This window comes from Leuresthes tenuis, unplaced genomic scaffold (genome assembly GCF_036924035.1).
Source record: "Leuresthes tenuis unplaced genomic scaffold, fLeuTen1.0.hap1 SCAF_18, whole genome shotgun sequence".
NCBI lineage: Eukaryota > Metazoa > Chordata > Actinopteri > Atheriniformes > Atherinopsidae > Leuresthes > Leuresthes tenuis.
The window spans coordinates 21,024,956-21,040,524 of record NW_027325372.1 but is presented as its reverse complement, the minus strand read 5'-3'; the positions used below and the strand labels follow the sequence as shown (position 1 = coordinate 21,040,524).

The following is a 15,569-nucleotide window of genomic DNA, read 5'->3' as shown; positions in this document are numbered from 1 at the left end:
AAAATAAATGTTTTAACTTATGAACATATCTGGATGTCTTTTTATATAGAAGACCAAAAAAAAAAAAAGAAAAGAAAAGGAAAGAGCCTCCCTGCCTGAGCTGAGGATTTTATTCCTGGACTGCAGTGAGGTGGTGAAAAGCTCTACGCACAATTTTAGGCATCCAAGGTTTTATATGCTGCAAACTTCAAGAGCCAATCCCATCACTTGCAGGATGGGACTTTATGTACATGTTGTAAAGCAACACCAAATTAGCTCATAATTACCAGGCTTATAATGATCTGGCTCTGCATTGACTTCTTGTTCCTATTAGTAGGTATGCAAGCAGTCCTCTCCCATCTTATACCAAGGTAATATTTGAATTGGATAAATTATCCATATGATAGCTTTAATGGTCTGACTATAACAAGCTGGAATTTAACAGACTTGTTCCAAAACGGCATCAAAAAGAAAGAAAGAAATACAAAAACAATCACCATGACTTTTGCCGTGGTTACATCGTGTCCAGTCGGGATAAGAATTACACCATCTGTCAGTTCTGAAGTTTACAAGACATGAAAAAATGTAAATAAATCATCAGCTCCTCATTAGCTCTTAAAATGAGGCGAATAGTAGTGTTTGAGAAAAGAAAAAAACTCTTCAGTGGATGTGTCAGGTGTTGTTCATCTGAGGTTGTATTTGCCTCATATTAAGACCTGGTAAAGACCAGAATATTAAGGACACACATTTTTCCCCACTGTGTTATAATCTGAAAAACCTTTGAACTGAGACACGGTGTCCTGTCTTTTTTGTGACATCCTATTTCTTAAGAGATAGTGTTCCAGCAGCATCGTGTCTGGCAGAACAAGAGGAGAGGTGGAAGTGAGCAAAGATGGAGGGGTGAAGCAGTGGGCTGACACATGTATTTGTAATGATGAATGAGCACAACCAGCACATCACTTTTCCATCCCAGTGCCATTTTTTCACAAATGATCAAGATTTGAGCCTCTTATGGCTGTCGTCCGTCTATTGATTTGTCGAGGAAAAAACCTGCTATCAGACCAACTGTAAATATGTACAGTGTTTTATTAGCTACTCTGAGCATATTGGGTCATGGTGAGTGTGTGTGTGGTGGTGGTGGGGGGGGGGCTTGTTTATGTTCAACTCATCCCCAGTCACTACGAACAAAAATGATGCGCAGTAAGCATCGTGCACAGCGTGGCTCGCTATCATTCTGTGTTGTGACACCCGCTGCTACACATCCATCTCTTTCACTGCCAGAGAAGGAGAAAGGCAGCGCGGGGAGGAGAGGAAGAGGAGGAGGAGGAGGAGGAGGAGGAGGGCTGTGCGCATCGTCGGTGCCAATGGGCGCAGCGCTATCTAATTAAACCCCTACCACGTAATCCCAACGACACCATCCCCCCATTTAAAGCCACTCCACCGGCGCTCATCACTTAAACCCACAGTCCACCGCTGCCGTCCCGTGCCTGCTTCTGGAGGGGATCGAGCGCCAGCAACAGCAGCTCCATCACTGCTGCCTCCCGCCTGCACGGTTAACATGGTTTGCAGGGTTTGGTTGCTGTAGCTCAGGGCCACCTAGCACGTAACCCAAGCCAGCGAACCGGCGTGTGTTGCATGTGTGAGAGTGTGCCCAAAGAAGCAGCGGCTGCAGCCTAACCACGAGGAAATCTCCATCCGTCTCCACCAAGGTTATTCAGCCGGAGCCCCGCAGGAAGGAGTCCGGAGCGAGCCGTGCCGTGCCGAGCCGAGCCGAGCATCACTGCACCTCCACCAGGCTGTGCTGACCACCGGCCCCTCTGAACCGCAGCAGGGTCCCCTCCGCTCCAGCCCCGACGGGTAAGGAAAGCGTCCGTTGTAATCCCAAATGTTTCGCCTCCTTAATACTAAGCATGTCGTTGTTTTCCTCGCTAAATAAAACGCTGTGGAAACGCGACGCAGGCGCTTTTGTTTACCCGCGGGAACTGCGAGTCTGCCTGCTGTGTGGCTCTCAGAAAACCTCCGAGTCCACGGCAGCGGAAAACATTCCCGCACGCTCTCTCATCTGTTCCACCGCGCAAACACGCGCTGTGCGATGTTCTGTCTGTTCTCCGGGCAGTTAATCAACTCTGGAAGTGGTGGGAACATATTAGCTCAGCCAACAGCGTGACAGCGGTGTTGGTCTGCCATTTTTTTATGAATGATCTTAACGTGGGACAGGAGGCAGGATGGATGCTGCTGTGGCTCCTCCAGCTTCTCCGCTTTGGTGCAGATTCGAGGTGCACCGAACGAGCCAGTTCTCTAAGAAGAGACAGACATGCTTTGATTTGCCGCTTTATTTTTAAAGCATTGCCTTTCAATTATACAGAAGATTCTAAGTATTTAGATAGGCTTTTAGATGTGTATTTTGCCTTTTAGTGTTAGCTTTCCTCTCAGGCGCTTTCTCGCTGCTTTGGAGCAGGTTACTAACAGCCTCCTCACACAGACAGTCTGCTTATAAGGCAGCCAGGGGTCCGCAGAGATGCCCCACACCCTCTTATAACCACTCTCTGCATTTCTTAGAACACCTTTGATCCAATTTTAGAGAGATGAGAGTGGAACTTCTCTCACTTATTGGCAGGAGTGTTTGGAACTAAGCAAGTCAAATAAGAGACAGGGGCCCTGTGGCCCCCTCAGGGGCGTAGAGCATGCCATCTTAAATGAGCATCTTTCACAGAGGTGCTCAGGATCTCTACTCTGCTTCTCCGGGAGATGAAAAGCCTGCCTGTGCCTGACTCAGTCTGTGACACTTTATGTTGATAGCATGATATGTTTGCTTCTGTGTCTTCTTTCCCAAACGCCACCCAGCTGTTGCACGCCTTCTGTATCATCCTCCCAGGCCGAACAAGTCTTTGTTAGGCTTTGCATCAGGCACATGCAAAGTGGAATTTCTATTCAGGAGTAACAGAACAAATCACGTGCCGTGGTGGTCATTATCTCGGTGTCGTTTCGGTGAAAAGAATGATGAGGGACGTGAGCAGTAATGTGGGCCTCCCTGACCTGAGGCTGACGGGAGTGTGGAGGTGCGGCCCAAACAAACTGAGCTGCACTCGAGGCTCGATTAAGTCTGAAGCGGGCCAAATTCTGCTGCTTGTGCTGTGGAGGGTCAAGCCAGCATTTAGCCTGCATGTGCTTATGCTAGTGTAGTCGTTGCATAAGAGGATAAATGTGCGCTGGAGCGCTACTCTGTATGTCACTTAGACTCATAAGCACACCCGCCTGTTTTCACACACACACACACACTCATCCTACTTGTATAGGACACATCAAAAGAGGTTTTCACCCTGAGGCATTAAGCGCCTTGTAAATGATAGATGTGGTAGTTTAGGTGTAATTCATTTGGACAGATTTGGTTTGTAGAGCAGAACAAGGAAGATGGTTTCATTTCTCAGGGGTTTTTCACCCATCTCCTCGTGTGTTTTACATTTTAATGGATCCCTCTCTGTGTTCTATACTTGAGGCTCTCACATAATAAGGCCAGTGCAGCTCTTCTCATATAGGTGACCTTGGTCTCATGACGCTGGCAGAAATTCTTGACACGAGGCCCCTACTGCATGTATGCATGGAATACATAAGCACGTAGTGACTTTGAATTAAGGCTTCTGTCTCGTAATGTGTGCAGGCCAAGGCTCAGAGTCTTGGAGCTCTTTCTTACAGAGACGAGTTAAATCTTTGAGTGTTATTGACGCTCAGAAACTTCGCAGCACCCAGAACAGCCTCCGGGCCTCTGAGGCCCTACTTGGGAAAAAAATCATTGTAAGAACTGCAAAGAGATGAACTTAAAGGCATAATGTAAAGTGGATCTGTGGCCTGATGGAGTAACAGTAATGGGGTAAATGGAAAATGGTTTGTTCATCCTTTATGAGAGTTGTGTTACATTTTAATTTGCAAATACTAAGTGGCCACTTTCCTGTTATTATGTTATCACCTCAATAGCTCTGATGATGTGTCCTATTAGGCATCAACGTACAAGAGACTTTCTTCATCGTAAAAAACAACTTCACATTAACACTTGCAGATCTGCGGTTGTGGAGTTGTGGCAACAATCAGTCACGCTATCATTCAGGCACTCTGATTGGCTGTTTTATAAGCCGAGCTGTTAACAAAAAGTGAAGCAACTGACCCAGAATTCAGTTTGCCAAACGCGAGACATCACCCCATTCAAAGAGAAGCAAGATCACTTTTACCTAAAACGTGCATGTTTGAATTCTTCCTATGAGTCTGATTCTGGCTGCAGATAATGTGGTTTGCTCCTACCTAAAGTCAATGTAAAAAAAAAACCCTAACTTGCAAGTTGACAAGTTGTGATATTTTGATGTCGGGTAGCGGTAGTTTGAAGAATAAAAATAGCAGATGAATTTAGAGGCATGAATGTTAACACAGCAGGATAGACCCAGAGGTTCCTTCAGCGCTGTAGCTAAATGCAGGTATGGGTTCTAGGCTTAGTGTTTAACTGGGCTTCTGTTTAACTGTATTTCATTTTAGTTGGTGTAAATAGCATGTGTTGACATCTGCACTGATACCCTGATTAGCCCCATGCCTGGTTTTACTAACAACAGCTTACTATCAGCGTGTTTACGCCTGGTTTCAAGTAAGCTAATCCCATAAAATTGTAATAGTTTAAGCTTGGACTGGAAATGTTTGATACACAAGGACATCTCCGTGACTTCATACATGGAGCTTTCATGCAAAAAAAAAAAAGGAAAAGTTCTTTGTGTGATGGAGATGGCAGAGGTGACGCAGACCAGCAACCATTGGAGCTAAATGTCACAAATACAATTAGTATGAACAACATTCTATCGACACAGGTTAATCAGCTAACCAATGACCTGGTTGACCTCTAATTGAAATCCTTTTATATTAAGCATATGTAAAACTCTTTGCTAGCTACTCAAGCAAACTGTCACATGTTTACTCCAGAATTTAGATTGGTGACATCACCTTGTTCTAAATAAGCCCCACCTACTTCAAACAAGCTAGAAAAGCAAAAGGAAAATACTAAAAACGTATTATCTGAAATTTGAAATGACCAAACCGCTTTGAAATTTGGTGAGAAATTCTGTCTTGATGTTGGATCTCACACTCATAGCCGGAATACTTTTGAGAAAACAGGTTTGTGGGGTGTTAAACCATAACCAAACGAACCTGAACCAGTCTTTACGTGACTGATAAACAACACTCATAGCAATCATATCATTATGAAAGTCGTGTAAGAGTTTTTACTGCAGTGTATTGTATTTAAAAAACAGCCACTTTTTATTTCAGTCACAGTAATGCATTGTATTAAGGTCTGAAGCTGATATTTTCAGGAAGTCGAAGACACGTGAAAGCACTACGAGAATTATTGAATGTTAGAATTTCTCAAATGGAAGAAGTGAAGATTGAGACATCCTGCTTTTTGCTATCTTTTGTGGGTGTAGTGGGAAAACTAGATCTGCCATTTCTGTACTGGTTTTTATGCAAATTTTAGAAATATTTTTCATCGAAGCTTCATGAGTAAAAACAATGGAATGCTCCTTTAATTAGATAGAGCAACCATAATTCATTACAAACTTTACAGGCAGTCTGAGGTTTTATAATAATTCCATATGTGTTGATGATGTAATGAATAGGAATCAGCAAGTTAAAGAAATTAGTTTTCAGACTGTGTGAGCTCTTATTTCATATGTAGGGTTTGTGGGATGAATGGGATGTAGCCTGCATGGGTTTACGCGGGGTCTGTGTTTCCCATGTGTGCTGCCGGCGCTGTAATCATCCCTGATCCTACCGGGGCGGGGCGTCTTCTGCCCTGTCAGGCATCCTGAGAGTCTGATGATGCCTGCGATAGGGCTGAGAGAGCAGCTACTCTGCAGGAGGTGGACGGCTCAAAGCAAAACACTGAAAACCAGAAATTTTACCAATCAGGCCGAGGCGACGCTCGGATTAGTTTTGAGCCCAGTCAGTTGTGAAGTGGCTCCTTTCGAGAGAATCGCTCCTGGGTGAATTAGCACGGCAATGCTGGCTGTTTTAAAAAAAAAAATAATAATTTTACCCTCTTTTTTTTTTTTAAAAATTTGCTGTTGCCTCTTTTTACGAAACAAATGAGACACGAGGCTTAAGCAACACAGTCGTGTTCCTAATTGTGGGGAGATCTGGCTGCTCTGTCTTTAGTGAATCCAAATGAAAGCACACCTGCCTGGAATTATCTGACAGAACACAAATGTTACTCCAACTTTTATCCCTTAATTTACACACAAAAACGGATGAACCGAGAACAGGAAAAGCACCACAAATGAGCAAAGGGTGGAAACAATAATGTGGCCTACAGAGGAAATCACATGAAAGCAGGTGGTAAAAAAAGAAGTTTTAAGCTGATATTTGACAGTAATCCTGCTAGTTCTCCTGTTCTAGTTTCCCTTTTCCTCTCTTCCAGCCATTCAGAGGCCGAAAGGGCAACCAATTACTCCCAGAGCATGCGGTTTGGCTAATGATGCCGGGGGGTAGGGAGCGGTGCGCGTGCATGTTCTGTAGCATAAAAGGCCGACACCTCTCCACAGATACACTTCCACCAATACCTCTGCTGAGATCACATCTCAGGGCAGCCTAATCCCTTCTTCCTCTTTGTACCCTCCACTTCCCTCACACGATCACAGCATCTCCACAAAATGCTTTTCACCTTCTTTGCTCAACCTCATTTTGCTTGTGTGACCATCTCAAGGAGTAAGACATAAAAAGCAAGAGGAGTAGTCCCTTTAGTCCAAAATGCTGGACTGTAAGCGGTGTCAAGTGACTCTCCCCTCATCACGGGGTTCTCTCTTCATTTAGACGCCTCTCTTACACCTGAGCAGAAAGACAGGAATTTTATGGAACAATAACCACCAGCTGCGTCTCTGCAAAACATAAACAGTGTAGTGGACGCTGCGCCCGTCGTGCTGTTTTATTTTACATGGTTATTATAAGATTGAGAGAGAGAAGACAAAATGTTGCAGGTGAAAAATTCAAACCCCGACAGCATCAATTAAGCCCCCTCCTCCCACCCAGCCTCTCGCTGGCCTCTCTGGGCAATAACGAAGGGCCAATCAGAAATGGCAAAATCGATCTGGCGCCGGCTGGCTCGGATGCATTTACAAGCAGCCGTAATGACTGCAGACTCATTTCTCCCGGCTGCTGCTGCTGCAATCTCGCAGCAAGCTTTCTTTCTGCCGAGGGAAAGGACAGTATTATTCTGTAGAGTCCGTCCAATTACTGTAAATGTGCTTCCTGCCTGTTAGATCACAGCATGGCCGTCTTATAATGGGAAGTGCAGTAATTACTGTTTTTTTTTTGTTTTTTTTCAATTTTCTCTCATTTATGGAGGTGCTTTTTAACTCTCTTTTTTCCACTGTAAATGTGACTTTCTGCATTTTAATGTGCTTATTTGTGCAGACTGATAAAAGGCCAGTCGCACTAATGAGCAGCCATCGATGAGGCTGCTGTTGCTTTCAATTTGTACTCATCAAGGGCGTTTTCGGGCGGAACGGGGCTGGGGTCGGGGTGATCGATGATGGTCAGGGCCGAAATGTCAGATTTATTACCGACATTACTCTTTTGGCAGGGAGTTTGATTTGCGGCGCTGCTCGCGTTGATGGTCAGCGGTGGAGTGGAGTGGAGTGTGGAAGTGTTGCGTGGTCGGACACGCTTCCGCGAAGCAAAAACAACAATTAATGGCTGGACGTGAATGTGTGGACTCTGGTCTTTTGTTGGTTAGTGGTATGGTGACAAAATAAGGCTCCTTCTCTTAAAACATTTGCAGGAAACAGTTATTTTACCTGCTTTGGTATATTTCCAACAGGTGAGGTCAAGCGCAACAAGAATTTGTTCAGAACTCGAATAATGTTTGCTTAAAAAGAGAGAAAAGCAACAAATCAGGAGCATCAGAAGCTTGAACCATAGAACAATCTCATCCCTTACTCTTCTTCATTGACTGGTTAGTGTCTATTACTTGATTATTGATATACTTAATAATTTATACACCACTTAATTATTCTTTACATTTTATTTGCTGCTGACATGAAGGTCCTTTTACTCTTTTTTGGGGGGATTCATAATTTGCGTCCTTGTCAGTTTTCTCTTTGTAGATTGGTGGATATTTGACTTCAAGTAACTTTTATTGTCATGTACAGGAGGGAGGAGCAAACACTGAGAAGGGATACGCAATGAAATCAGCATGTAATCGGCAAGTCTTACAAAGGAAATATTGGCACTGGCCAAAGCCGACACTGATGTGTGGATTTGGTGAAAGCTTATTAAAGTAGGATGAAGTCCTACTGTAGCTGCTTACTACCCTGAAGGCCCGTCCACAGTTTTCTGGTCAACGTCTGTTGTTTTTAAACGTGCTTATTATAATTATGACTTGATTTTTTTAATGGGGCCGATATCAGATTTCAATGTGAACGGTTCACCGCGTGGAACCGAAAAAAACGACCTCGTGACGCGGCATGAACACTTGATACAGAAGTCACCCCCCAAAATACTTACCAAGGCCAGCACCCTGCCGGTCTTCCACTGACTAACGTCTACGCTTCTGTCCTACATGTTCAGAGAAGACAGATGCAGGCATGTGGTGACGTCCGCCTGCGCGGAATTGTGATGAACGTTGAGAGACGTAGAAGTTGCGTGAATTCTTTTTTGAGCGAACAGACTGAGGCCACATTTTTTAAAAATCCGATCTGTGTCCGATTTATGACCAGCTAGTAGTAAAAGCAGCCCAAAGCGGAAATTGAAAAAAATCAATTCCATGTGAAAAATTTAAGCTAATGGAAATTAAAAATTGAGGCTACTTCTTTTCAGGATTACAGAGCCAATGAGAGTCCATGTAGACAGGAAGCGTCGACCCTCTTTCTCTGTTCATTCGTATAATCTTATTGACAGCGGCTTGTCGTTGACACGAACAGTGATTCATGATGTAACACTGTTCATTTAAATTTATAATTTTCTAAAAAACCTTCATCCACATAAGATCCCTGGACATATTCTCAGAAGAAACAAGTTTTGTTATCAGATTGATTTGGAAGGGCATGAGGCTGTGGTGTTTAACAGCTCATTTCCAGCTAATAGGTACCAACTGGAGTCATGTCCAGGTATCTGTTTGCAAACTGCCGTACTCGTTACTCAGTGCCAGTTACATGTAGGGGAATGTATGGTGCGAATTCACCAACTTAAAAAGCTAAATCTTTTAATTGCGTCCTCACACACACTTCAGTCTAATTCAGCACCATTCTGCTTCTGTTCTTTCAAATAAAGTCATTTAAAAATCCCAACATTGTAATCAAGAGGTAAGAAAAGCAGTTGAAAGGCACTCGGCTTCCACTTCAACGAAGATGGATAATGGAGTCTAACAGTTCATCAATTCTGTCTGATATCAGGCAAGAGAGGGTGAGAGATCTGTGCTGTGATATTCAGAGAGGCAGCTATAATGACCTGATTTGCTCATTAGTCAGGGGAAAATGTGCTCTTTTTGTGATCCACTCTGTTGAGAATAATACTGCCTTTCGTCAATGACAAACCGAGGACATTAGAGCAGCCTCAGCGTTTGACTTATGGAGTCTGACATGCCACTATAGCAGTATAACAAAGACCAGTTGAAATGACTTTATGGCCTCCACACAAGGACTTAGTCATGCACTCAGTACAGTCGTTAATTCATATTTACTCACAGTTTTTGTTCATTAACTAAGCTGTTGCTAGAGATAGGTGGTCCGACATGAAAAAGTAGTTGACTTCCCCGGCTCACCACTTATCCGCTGTTTGTGAGCGTCCACAGATAGCCAATCGCCAAATAAGCAATGTCTCAGGCATACACGGTCTGAACATTTAACTGTAATGAAGCCATCGAACAAGCCAGGGGGAATATCAGTGGAATTGCTTGCTAGTCAGGCTGACACTGATGAATGTTTTGCCCTGTGGCTGCCGGTCCAACGTGCAACGATCGTTACATCCCAGCAGGTCAGACCACCGCTGACTGTGTATATTCCACCTTTCATTCTGGACCTTAAATACAATTTCATTATGTTTCTACATATGTGGAAGGATTCAGGCCTAACACAGCCTGTTGTTAGACCACCAAAAACCAGAGATAGCTTATAAAACCAAGCTCTCAGAGCACACGGTAAGCTCTCTGGTGGTATAAACTGTCAGAGGGTGACAAAATAACGGTGGGATTTAAATAGCAGGTAAGAGATTGTTTACACCTGCATAATAATACCAGCAGATTAGATGCCTTAATCTCCTCTGTGGAGAATGCAGTTATAGTAGGCTGACTAATTGCTTATATGGACGTCAGTTTCATGTTTTGGTCCAGTTAGATGGCCGCCTTCCTCATAAAAAGCAGCAATAGATGCTGTTTATTAGCACTTCTGCTCGTTTCTTTTCTTTTACTTTACTGTTCTTTACTGTTCAGCAGCTGTCGGTAAAAACACATCGCTACAGTGTTTATGTTTGCAAAATACAGTGTGAAGCTAGCAAAACTAATTGCAACTTGGGCATAATGTCCTCCCCGAGCCCCGACTTCTGAATCCAGTGGATCCCAGCACAGCAGCCTGCGCACTCGAATCCTAAACTAAGCTGCAGATTCAATCTTTCTTTTAGTTGTGGTTCTTCGGCTGGCTCACTGAATGACAACCAAAGTCTGTTTTAAGACACTTATGGTAAACCTATTAATTTGATATAAAAATTTTAAGCCACAGGTTTATGGCTGTGTTGTTGCAGCCAAAATACTTTGTTAGTTAAATTTGCAAGTTTGCAAAAACAACAGCAGTCTAGCTAACCAAAAGGGCAGTGGGTGTCCCTGTTGGACTGTTGCACTCATGCATTGACAAGCTAAAAATGTGGTTAGTTTTTAAGACAATACTAAGCACTGATTGGAAATGCCGTGTAGTCAGATGTATATCAGTTGCTGGAGCTTTGGTGCATTATTTTTCCAAACACATTTCTTCAAAGGGAACTCCTCTCAGCATCTAAGCGTTAGATTAAGAAGCACAGTTGATTTTCATCACACTTTTCACGCTGGTATCCCGTTGTAGGAGAGAGTCTCACTTCCAGGAGTTGTAATCCACAGCTGCTTGGTGAAAATGAAGAACTGGGGGAACCGCTAACCTGCGAAGACGTGATTCAGAGCTCACCATCAACAGACCGATGTGTCAGCTTCGCAGGAAATGGTGAGGGAGTTTGTGGAGCAGCTGCACCAAAGAGCCTGCGAGCAAGAGCTGAGGCTTTGCACGAACCCTTTCCATCAGAGCCCTGAGCGAGCCACTGCATTGTGGGACGTCTTCTCCACGCAGCTCGGAGGCCTCTACTGTTCCACCTCAGAGCTTGTTGCCTTACTTCTTTCCTGATAAAAGGTGCAGGATATTTGAAAGTGAGACGGCTCTAATCTGGTGAGATGCTGTGATATACATTTTCAGTCACTGGGTTTCCTCAAGCATCCTGCACCTCTCTGTGTATCGTGCTCTGCCTAAAATGCACCATCTGACTTTACTGACTGAGTTGAGAGGGATAGTGCAGATGTGTCATTAACTACATTGGATCAAATCTTCCTGTGATACAGGGGAGGTTGCATGAAATAAGCAATGCTGATTGAGAGTTAGATCACGGCCGTGAGAACACGAAGAGGACGCTAAATCCTCTTTATGTAAGTATTAAAAAGATGACTTTTTGGCTACAGCTCCCAGGCCTTCGCCCCACTCTTCTCAACACACACCACTTCTGCGACAGGGATACACGTCAATGTCCAAATCAATGTAATCGTCAAGTGTGACACACCAAAGGGATTTGCGGATGTACTTGGGGCAGCTTCGTATTTTCCAAAGATAACAGGATTCGAACTAAGGACACGCAGTGCACAGTAAATGTTTTTAGATCAAAGGAATCAATATGGCGCGCAGCAGCAATTCTCCCCCACAAACGTGATCCGTGAACTGAAATGCTGCCAGGTTCGCAGATATTCTTCCATTCGATCCAGTCTTTACATTTCGTTTCACGTGCCACACATTTCAAAGGATGTGGGATCGCCACCATAGGTTGGATGCGAGGTGGAATTCAGCCAAGGAGCCCGTGGAGGTGGTGAGGGTGTTGCTGACAGACGATAGTGCAAGCGTTTGATTGGCAAATGTCACACAGAATCCAGAATAAGTGCGGGCAGATGAGATGAATGGAACAACAGAAAAAAGAAAAAAGAGCGTGATGGATCGGGAAGTGGAAAGCCAGAGAGTGGGAGGACAAAAATCGAATGGGGTTTGTAACCTTGTCATCAGCGTTTGTGCCAGAGAGCAGCTGGAAAAGCCTCCCCCATCTGCCTCTCGCACACCGAACGCTCATCAGCACCACACGCTCAGAACTACAGTCACTCTTTTCCTCTCCATGTACCTTTTCAGCTCTGTCCTCTTTTTGCATGGGCCTTCCATTCTGCTGGCCACAGTAATGTGCATCTTGTCATTCCTGATTACATTAAGCTCAAAACGGGGCCAGAGTCCCTGATAGGGAGACCCGACACCAGGCATTTAGCCGCCATTCCACTGAAGTCAAACTGGATCCTTTCAGGCTGAACGAGGAGACGCGCCACATCTTGCGCTGGCCCAACTATCTTTCTCTTCTATACTACAGAACAATCCTTGACCTGAATAACAAGCAATTGCCCTCAGCAACAAAAGAAGGAACTTGATGCTGGGAGAGTAATTACCCTCTTCATTTTGGGAAGTGTGGGCCCCTGCAGTGTGCGTTTGGGAGTCGCATGACTCCTCAACGTGGCTGTGAGCGTGTCTGGGGGGGGGGGCTCCTACCCCTGTGGTGGAGCACATTGCTGTTCTGGGACATGAGCTAAAATTCACTTCCTGCCTCGAAAGCCCTTCACCCTGGAGGCCTCTCTCAGTAAGGGATGTCCCCTTTTTCGGGGCCCTTGGAGAGCTGAAAATGCAGCGCAGTAACCCTTAAGTTTTCCAAGCCTGTGGGATAATTTGTTTCCCAAGCAACATGATACTGCTGGCAGGTTGAAACGAGAGAGGTTTGATTGAGTGTCCTGCTTAACGTGCCCTTATAATATCAGTTACAGTGAAGCTACGACTAAAGCTAACTGGAAGCTTTTCTTACAGTCAAAGACGCTGAACACACATAAATGATAATAATAATAATATTTATCTCATGATTCTGGTAGGTTTGTATTTACATCAACCTTTTGGATTATTGCATCGGAGCTTACAGGTATGCCATGTCAGATTATCATTAAACCTGCAAATGTCAGATGTACAAGGGCTAGTGTCCTTTCTCCTCTGTTAGCTCTTCTGAATAGCTGGGCAGCTAAAGCAGGACGCCATGACAACACTTGAAACGTGGATCCCAGCACAACCTGGAGCATCAGAACACAATTTTAGGTGGTTTAATATCGAGGAGAAAGACCACATGGCTAAGTTCTTGTGGTCCTGTTGCCAGTTTGTGTTGGCAGGAAAGATCTAGAGCAGTGATACCATGGGAGCACAGGCAGCAGCAAGCGAGGCCCAAGGCATTTAGCGAAGATCAAGGACTGTTATAAAAAAAACACAAACTGACATTGGAACTGGTTTAGAGAGGACAAAAGGTTGATGTAGATGGGCAGGGAGAAAAAAAGGAGGGGGTAAATGAAGAGATTGGGAAGATGGGTGTTGTGTGTCAGCAGATCGATTGCAGCTAAGGATAGGAACTATATCAGGATTCTCCTTCACCTCAGAGGCAGGAATAGCTGCGATTGTGACCCCTGAGGGGAATCTATGGATGATATATAGATTTGCTGAGGAAAAAGTCTCTCACGTACAATGTCACTTGTGTCTTTGGTGGGATTCTAAAAACGTCACTTTGGTCTGCCTTTTAAATGGGCGCGTTTACCACTTTCAGTCCACGCAAACACCCGAGTATCACAATCCCAGAAGTGGAATGTCATATTCACAAGATAGCGAGCTCCGGTCGAAGGCAGCATGTTTCTGTTTTCTGTTTGGTGAAAGAAAAAAACACTGTGAGGTCATATTTATTGAAATCTCGATGAAAACAAAGAAAATGCTTATAGCTTTTCTTATAATTTACTTAACCTAGTCGGTGGTAATTGGCCCATCAACAACAAAAAGGTACTTTTGGAGGTATTTTTAATGGTGTTTTCATAGACAACAATAAAACATGTTGATGACTCATCTTGCAGTTAAGCGGGCTGGGCATTTGTAAATAAGCAGAAGCAAATCGCTCTCCCCGTGAAGTCTCATGAATAATTTAAAGCAATATAAAGTGTTCTACATCATAGTTGGCTGCTTAACGAAAGAACCATTTAAAAAATAATCATGGTTCCAGAAGGTAGCCTCTGTGCTGCGAGGTGTTTGCTTTCTACTGAACTTAAAGGGGACATATGATGAGAAAAAAATGTATCACCTTTTCTGTGCTTGGGAGCATACATTTCATCTCAGCTCAGAGTAAAATGATCCACTTTCCTCATCTACATCCCAACTTCAGCTTTACATGGCGCTGCATTTGCTCTACCTCAGAGGTGGGAAGTCAAAACTCTAAAATTCTCATCAACAGTCATATAGTTCACTTAAAAGAGAGAGGATCTAACAATGCTCCACCAGACTACAACCAGACTTGGAAATCTGACTCTCAGTTGGGGTTGCCCTTGGTTCTTAGAGCCTAAATGTGACAGAAGAGCTTCAATATGATCTTTGACGAGTAAATATATCGACTGAGTGGCCGCATGGTTCGCTGTTTGGTGTTTAAAGAACCATTTTCAGAAATGACTCACAGCAAGATTGTGTCAGTACCAACTGGCTGTGGTCACGCTGACAGTAATTACAGAAAATGAAGTATTTGAAAATAAAATGACCAGAATTTTTCAGTCAGTTTGTGGTAGTGTTAGCTATCAGGCTATTTAGTGTGTCCTCTCTGAAACAAACGAGGCAGACCCTGCAGAAGAGAGGAGTGCGGTGGAGTAAAGTGAGTCACTGCATGCCCGGCTAGTCCGGGAATTCATGCTTCCAAAAGGAGCTGTTGGACTGTACCTCTGTGGTATTTTGAACAAAGCATGTTCGAGGTATTTCATTAAAAAGAAGGGCATATTATGTCCCCTTTATGAGCAGTCATAGACAGCCATGCAAATTCCTACAAGTAAATGAACCCTGACTTTTGATGTTCGAAACTAAAGAGGAGTTTCTTCCTGTCCTTCATTCCTTTACAGGAATGTGTTTGTGCATGACATATCACCAGTGAGAAATGCACCAATAATCTGCCTGTAATCCTCAATTCATCCACAGGATTACTCTAATAGCTGCTACTCTTTAGCATGTTAGCACACACCTAAACAGCTCAGATTATGATTGCGGATGAAGAGTTTGTTAGTTCTAAATTGAATTTGTGGTTGTAATTGTTCGTAGTTTTAATTGTAGTTTGATTGCCATACTATAAGACAGACGTGGGTTTGTTTCTTTTTAGAAACAGTGGGACCGCCCCTTATTGTCTTTAGAACATACAAAAGTATAGAAAAGGGAAGGCCTATAACATGCAGCTGAATTATCAATAAGGATGTCTTGAAT

The 15,569-nt window shown here is 43.8% G+C and overlaps 1 protein-coding gene across 1 annotated transcript in view; it reads left to right on the top strand.

Moving 5' to 3' along the window:
* Positions 1-1,337: 1,337 nt before the first annotated feature.
* LOC140274765 (hippocalcin-like protein 1) overlaps positions 1,338-15,569 on the top strand; it is a 38,166-nt gene continuing 23,934 nt past the window's right edge. Inside the window, exon 1 of the mRNA XM_072370123.1 lies at positions 1,338-1,836. The gene's annotated coding sequence lies outside the window, so the exon portion shown is untranslated. The remainder of the gene's footprint in view (positions 1,837-15,569) is intronic.